Source organism: Rhinolophus ferrumequinum, chromosome 14 (assembly GCF_004115265.2).
Source record: "Rhinolophus ferrumequinum isolate MPI-CBG mRhiFer1 chromosome 14, mRhiFer1_v1.p, whole genome shotgun sequence".
Lineage (NCBI taxonomy): Eukaryota > Metazoa > Chordata > Mammalia > Chiroptera > Rhinolophidae > Rhinolophus > Rhinolophus ferrumequinum.
Window position 1 is genome coordinate 11,384,825 of NC_046297.1, and position 7,513 is coordinate 11,392,337.

Here is a 7,513-nt window from a genome sequence, read left to right on the forward strand (position 1 = left end):
CCCATTTTATCTCTGGTAATCCTTTTTGCTTTTATATCTTTCTTCATCCTTTTCAACCTTGTAAACAGCACGTAAGTAGTTCCGTACTAATTTTTTATCTAGTTTTCTATCAGTAAGAGAAAGGTGTTAAGGACTCCAGTGATGGTTATATATTTGTCTCATTCTTTTTATATCATGTTTTGTATTTTGAAACATTGTTATTAGGCACATAGATATACGAGTATATAAGTCTTCGGTAAATTGACTCCTCACTTGGTTAGAGATCAGAAAGTGACAAAGCATTATACATAAGAATCTCGGAGGTGGTGGGGGGAGAATTCTCCAGTAGGAGGCACAGGAAATGCAAAGGTTGTAGGACAAACCAGCTTTGGTGTCTGAAGGACAGCAGGAAGTCCAGTGTGGCTGGAGAAGGCAAGTGATGGGCGTGCGGTCGGAGATGAGGATCGGAAGTAGGCGGGGCGGGAGCCAGATCCTATAAGATCTTTTAGGCCAAGGCAATTATTTGGAGACAAAGCAGGTCCTTGAAGGGAACAGAATGGAGCACCCAGGAAGACTTACTGCTTTTGCTTTATTTGGGGAGGCTATAGACTGTCTCACTAAAACTGATATATTAAAACCTAATCCCCAATGCGATGGTATTTGATGGTGGGCCTTTGGGGGTAATTAGGTCACAAAAGTAGAGCCCTCATGAATGGGATTAGTGCCCTTAGAAGAGACCAGAGAGCTCCCACCATGTGAGGACACATCCATGAACCAGGAACTGGCTTACCAGACATGAATCGGCCAGCATCTTGGACTTGGACTTCCTCGCTTCCAGAACTGTGAGAAATTCCTGTTGTTTTTAGCCACCCAGACTATGGTATTCTGTTACAGCATCCCAAACGACTAAGGATGCTTAACTCCATTAGGGACCCATAAGATGTGCCACAAATCACAATAAGCCAACCATACAAGGTGTGACAATGAAGTTCGCGAACTTTGCTGCAATGATGTTGCTAACCTTTATTTTATATCACAGGGATTATTCATTATGAATTTGTACCAAATGGACACACCAAGTTTCGTTAACAATAGTTAACCAAGTTTACTATTTGGAAGTGCTGAAAAGGCTGTGTGAAAAAGTTAGACAACCTGAACTATTCGCCAACAATTCATGGCTCTTGCATCACGACAATGCACCAGCTCACCCGGCACTGTCTGTGAGGGAGTTTTTAGCCAGTAAACAAATAACTGTATTGGAACACCCTCCCTACTCACCTGATGTGGCCCCCAATGACTTCTTTCTTTACCCAAAGAGAAAGGAAATATTGAAAAGAAGACACTTTGATGACATTTGAGACAGCAAGGGTAACACTACGATAGCTCTTATGGCCATTCCAGAAAAAGAGTTCCAAAATTGCTTTGAAGGGTGGACTAGGTGCTGGCGTCGGTGCATAGCTTCCCAGGGAGTACTTCGAAGGTGACCGGAGTGCTATTCAGCGATGAGGTATGTAGCACTTTTTCTAGGATGAGTTTGTGAATTTAATTGTCAGATCTTGTATTTACCATACACACACACCAAAAAAAATTTCTAACAATGTTGAACAAATGAACTGAGAGTGAACAAAATTTTATCTACACTTGTTTTTCAAAGACTGGCTCGCAAACACTCATGAAACAGCACAGCTAAAGCAATTAGAGGAAAGAATAGACGAGTTCAGCACTCATTTCATTTAAAAGTAATAGTAAACTTAGAATAAAAAAATTCAAATTCATATTACCCCACCAACATTCTAAAAAAAAAAAAACAAGGAAACTAAGGCTAGATTTGCAACAATAAAAGGCCTGGTTTTATTAACCAGGTGGACTTTATGTTGGTTAGTGGCTTTTTTCCTCTCAGCCCCAAATTCACTCTATTTGAGTGCTTTATGAAAAACGAATCCGACTCCTTTAAATAAGTTGCCAGCTGGCACGGACGCTTTGTCAGTAGAGGGCGCCGGAGAGACGTGACAGGAGGCGGCGTTCCCCGCCCGGGGCCTGGTGCCGGCTCAGCGGCATCCTGCAGGGTGCGTAGCTCCTCCAGCGCCCTCCTGCCTGGAGCGCAGCCGCCCGCGCCGCTCAGCTGCCAGCAGCTTCTGCCAGCAGCTCCTCAGGTGGTTTTGGAGCAGAGGGCCTCCAGTGAGACATCTCCCTGTGAACAGCCCTAGAGGGCTGATGTCCAGTAAGTTCCAGAGGGTGGATTTCTGGCAAGTTCTGCCAGGGTAGTGCCACAGCAACCTGTCTGCCCTTCAGTAGCCCCAGCAGAGCCGCTCGTCCCCACCCAGGTCTGCATCTCGTGCGGTGGCTAATAGGTACAGTGTTATGTAATATATGTTATATTTTCCTAGGCTTTTTAGAGCTCTTTTGACTTCTTACTAGCCAATCCCTGGTCACCCAGTCCCCTGCTGTAGATAATAATTCTTTGTTATGCTTTCTGTTCAAATTACTGTGCGGTTTCTCTCTCCTGGTTGGTCCTGGACTGATACAGGATTTTAAGCAAAGCTAGCTCCCTGTTCTGGCTGTACTGGAGGAAGGGAAATCCTGCTCTTTAATGGTGAAAAAATTGTATATAGGCGTAATCTATTATGTAACATACAAATTATGGAAACTCCAAAAACTAATGAAAGCCATAGAAATGGCTTACAATGTCTAGTTTTCTTATGTATGTTCTTTAAAAAATATACGGGTCTTGAATTCCCCCAACGGATGAACTATGGCCAAATTAAGAGTGTATCCGGTAGTAAGTATTTCTGCAAATAGCATATTAGAGGTAAACTAGAAGAAAGGAGATGGGAACTAACCATCTTCAGAGTTGCAGACATTGTGTACATTTTCTTGTTAAAACTAGATATTTTTGAGAAGAAAAAAACAAGACATAAGTACCGAGGAAAGGGAATAGGTGACTGCTAGGAAATAAAATGTATGCAATTCATCAATCATGGAAATAGACATTTACTTTTCCTTATCTATCTTATAGAAAAAGTTTTAATGACTTTTTTAAAAAACTCAGTCAAGTAGATTCTGGGGTGACGGTAGGTACGTGGACTTCCTCTTTCTTTCTATCAGTTTATTCCCTCTCTGGAGATGAGAAAAGACCTCACGTGCCCCTTTGAAGCAGTTGACTCCTGAAAAGTGTCAGGAGACAATTCTCCCTTGTTCTGTCTGCACGTCTTACAAGCAAAGCAGACTACCCTCTGCCCTCTGCCCTGGACTGTTTTCCAGTACGTTTGGATGGCAGACAATCTTGGGTGATATAGTATCTCCCTTTATAGCAAATGAAACTGGATGCCCGGAGTCACTCCTTATACGTCCCCCCAAAAATGCCCACTGAGAAGGGTACTTGCCGCTACTATGCACAAAAGGGGTGCTGGAAAACCAACTGTCCCACTTTGGGCAAGGAAAAATCTAACAGATACTAAGAGGGGTTCCGAGGGAGAAGGTAGCACCCAACTTCCAATTCTTCCCATAAAACTCACAAGAAGAATTACCATGATCAATTCTGGGCCACCGTCACTGTTTCCTTAGCGTTGCAGATGCTACGCTTCCCATGACACGCTGCCGCTAAGTTCATCCCTCTCCTTTGGAGTCATGGAAAAGCCCAGAGATGGATGTGTCTCCCACAGCCCGCCGACATCCTGTGTCCCAGCTGCTGTGAATCTTGGTCTTTTTACTAACAACACGCTCTTCCCCTGTGATATCACAGCAGCCTAAACCTAATGAGGAGAGGAATTTAGTACAGAAATAGAATGGCCAGATGAAAATTTCCTAGAAAGGTTCTCTTCCTTGAAATTCCCGAGGGTGTCCTTATAGCTAATTTGGATACAAATACATAAATCAGATGCAACTTGAAGATCTCTGTGAGGTACCAGAGATCATGGGCCATAAATTTACCACCATTTTCAGGATTACCGGGACTGAGCACATCAAGGCTCAGAGTGACCCATCCCAACTGTGCCCAGGCTTGCACAGTGCCGGTGAAGCCAGAGGGAAAGGAAGAATTAAGAATAGTAAAGGATTGGGGCCGGCCCGGTGGCTCAGGCGGTTAGAGCTCCATGCTCCTAACTCCGAAGGCTGCCGGTTCGATTCCCACATGGGCCAGTGGGCTCTCAGCCACAAGGTTGCCAGTTCAATTCCTCAAGTCCCGCAAGGGATGGTGGGCAGCGCCCCCTGCAACTAAGATTGAACATGGCACCTGGAGCTGAGCTGCCGCTGAGCTCCTGGATGGCTCAGTTGGTTGGAGCGCAGGCTCTCAACCACAAGGTTACTGGTTTGTTTGACTCCTGCAAGGGATGGTGGGCTGCGCCCCCTGCGACTAGAAAACAGCAACTGGACCTGGAGCTGAGCTGCGCCCTCCACAACTAAGATTGAAAGGACAACAACTTGACTTGGAAAAAGTCCTGGAAGTACACACTGTTCCCTAATAAAGTCCAACAGGACTTTCTCAATAAAATCTCAATAAAATCTTTAAAAAACAAACAAACAAAAAAGATACCACTTTCACATGAAAGATGGGTAGCTTTAAAGGCTTGGCAGTATTCAGTATGAGGTGAGGACCTGGAGAAACAGGGCATTTGCGCTCGCAGTTGGTGGAGGCATAAATCAGTATGGTTTGAACTACCTTTCAAAATGTTCAGTGCTGATACCTGTTGATCCAGCAATTTCACACCTAGCTATTTATTCTACAGGCACAGTGGCACAAGTATCAGTGTAACAATATTCTCAGAAGTTGCTTAAAGTGTTTAAAAACTGGCAACAACTTAAAATACCTTTCAAGAGGAAGCTAAAAAATTAAGGACACACCAATAAAAGGAATTTCTGTACATGCAGCCATTACAAGGAATAATGTTAATTCTAATGTACTGATAGAAATGATGACCAGTAGATAGTGAGAAAAGTTGCATGAAAAGTATAACGTATAATCCCATTTTGTTTTGAAAAATCCTACCTATATAAGCACAATTTAAAAGCATGGTGTTTTTTTAAAGATATGTATTTATTTATTTATTTATTTATTTATTTATTTATTTATTTATTTATTTTTCTCCTTCTTCTGTCTCCCCTTTCCCCACTCCGGTTCAAGCCCTTGTTTCTCAGTCTAGTAGTGTAGGACACAGCTCCCTGGCCCAGGCTGGTGTTATGAGCCTTGTGCTCCCCCACAGCTGAGGTCGTAGGTCGGCCGTTCACAGCACCTCTCACTGGCTGCCGGCCACTCACGCTGGCCACCAGCTGCTCCTGGCAGCCCACGGCAGCCCAGCTCTCCGTTGTTCACAATCTTACCTGTAGATGGCTCAGCTCACTGGCCCATATGGGAATCCAAGCGGCGGTCGTGGCATTAGGAGCTCGTGGCTCCAATCACCTGAGCCACCAGGGCCAGCCGAAGCATGGTATTTTTTTTAAAAAGAATGAGGGTAGGGAATAAACCAGACTATGAATCAGTATTACTTCTGGAGAGTAGAGATGAGAGAGGAGAGGGCAGCGAATTCCATTTTTATTTTATGGAATTCTCCAAACTATTTAAACAAGCAAGTTTATATTTTTTTAAAACAATATTTAAAACTGAATTTTTTGCAGAACAAGAATTGAAATAACATTGGTGTTGCTTCTGCTAAACTAAAGCTATAACCAGTGAGTGACTGCACTAAAAAGTGGCCGCCAGAGGACTTGACATCCATGGATAACACAAGTGTGAGCAGGTCAGTCTTTAAATCCTAGGGGGAGGTGTGTGTGTGGGGGGGGGTGTGCAGATCAGGTAAATGCAAGTGTGTGTAGGAGTCCAGGGGTGGGTATGTCTCCGGAAGAAAGAGGGCAACAGAACTTATCCTGCTTTTCCAAGTACAGGATCCTTCCCAGAGGGACAGGCCCTTGGGACAAAATTCCGCTTCACTTCATCAACCTATATACATCGTATACCGTATTTTGCAGTGTATAATGCGCTCCTGTGTATAACATGCACCCACATTTTTGGGCCACAGGGGAAAAAAAATCTTTCATTTTAGTTTTTTAATTCAAATTTTTATTTGTTTAAGTTTAGGTACTTGTCTTTTATATTATAAAGGAATTTTAGCATTTATTTTTTAACATATTATGGTACAAGAAATTTTATGTAACAATTAGTTACAAAACACAAGAACAGATACAAGGTACAAGAAATTTTATGTACCGGAAACAAATTTATGATATTTATGCATCATAGACGGCCAAGAAATCTTTGTGGTTGCAAGTCCGTTGTATGTTCCACAAAACCGAGTATCCTATTCCAAGGTATTATTTTGCATACGGATCTCGTTATTGATTTCTAAAGTTACACTTTAAACTCATAAGCATAAATAAAAGAATGAAAAACATTTATGTAGATACAGAATTAATACTACCCATAAATAATGTGCATCCTTATTTTCCCCTCCCAAATTTGGGCCCAAACGTGCGCATTATACACGGTAAGCTACGGTACCCCAAGACGATAAGCGCTGGGGTGGCGGTACAGAACAAGCAGAGGAGGAAAGCCTGCGCTCCAGTCATCACATCCGGTTGAGAAAATAAGCCGCCTCTCATCTCCTAGCGACCTGGACACGTGTCTGGACACGGGCAGTGCGGGCCCCACAGACAGCGCTGGGGGCCGCGGGGAGAGCAGCGGCCCGGTGGGGTCCCTCGAGGACCGGGGCCTCCTTCTCTCCTCCCGCCCCGCCGCGCCGGAGGCGAAGGCTGCCGAGCCCCGGCCCGGGGCGGGAGGAGGGGAGTGCCCTCCCCGCCGGGGCTGCTCGGCAAGGTCGGGTCTGCCACCAGCCTCTCCTCCGCGGCTTTGGGACCTTTGGCGGCGTCTCTTAGCCGGAGGGATGTTTCTGCCTTTCCCTCCCTCCACGTTCAGTAACCGAGCCTAGGCCGGCCAGGTGGTAGGGTTTTTCCCTCCTCGACCCTCAGCCGCCCCAGAAGGAAAGCAGTGCTCGTCGCAGTTTGCAAAGCAGAAGCTGCGGCCGGGGTGGCGAGGAACCTGGCCAAGGTCAACCAGTATTACAAGGGTTTCCCCCCCCACCACCCTTCCAAGTGTGAATGAGAATGGACCTGAGCGCTCCTTTCTTTCCCTCAATGACAGCCCAGGAGAATACAAATGCGGCCTTTGAGCGCCCAGTCGGGTCTGGACCTGGCTTGTCAGAGGTCGCGAGCCCTCCCCGGAGGAAGGGACAGGCGTGGCGGCGCGGGGTGGGGGGCCTCCTCGGACTTACAAAGGCACTTAAGTAAAAGCCCGGGAGCGCGCCAGGCAACCACCCGAAACCTCTGAAGCGCTACGGACGCCGCCCGGTTACCCACAAACAGTGCCCAGCGTCCTCCTGGCGCGTAGGGTTGGCGGCCGCCTTCGGCCGGGCTCGGCTCTCGGGAACTCGAAGCCGAAAGGCAGGGGCGCAACCCCGGGGCGCCGGCTCAGGGTCGATGTGCTTATCGGGGGACCTTGGGTAACACTTGCCTTAGGCTCTGTGCTCCCCCCATCCGGCCAGCGTCG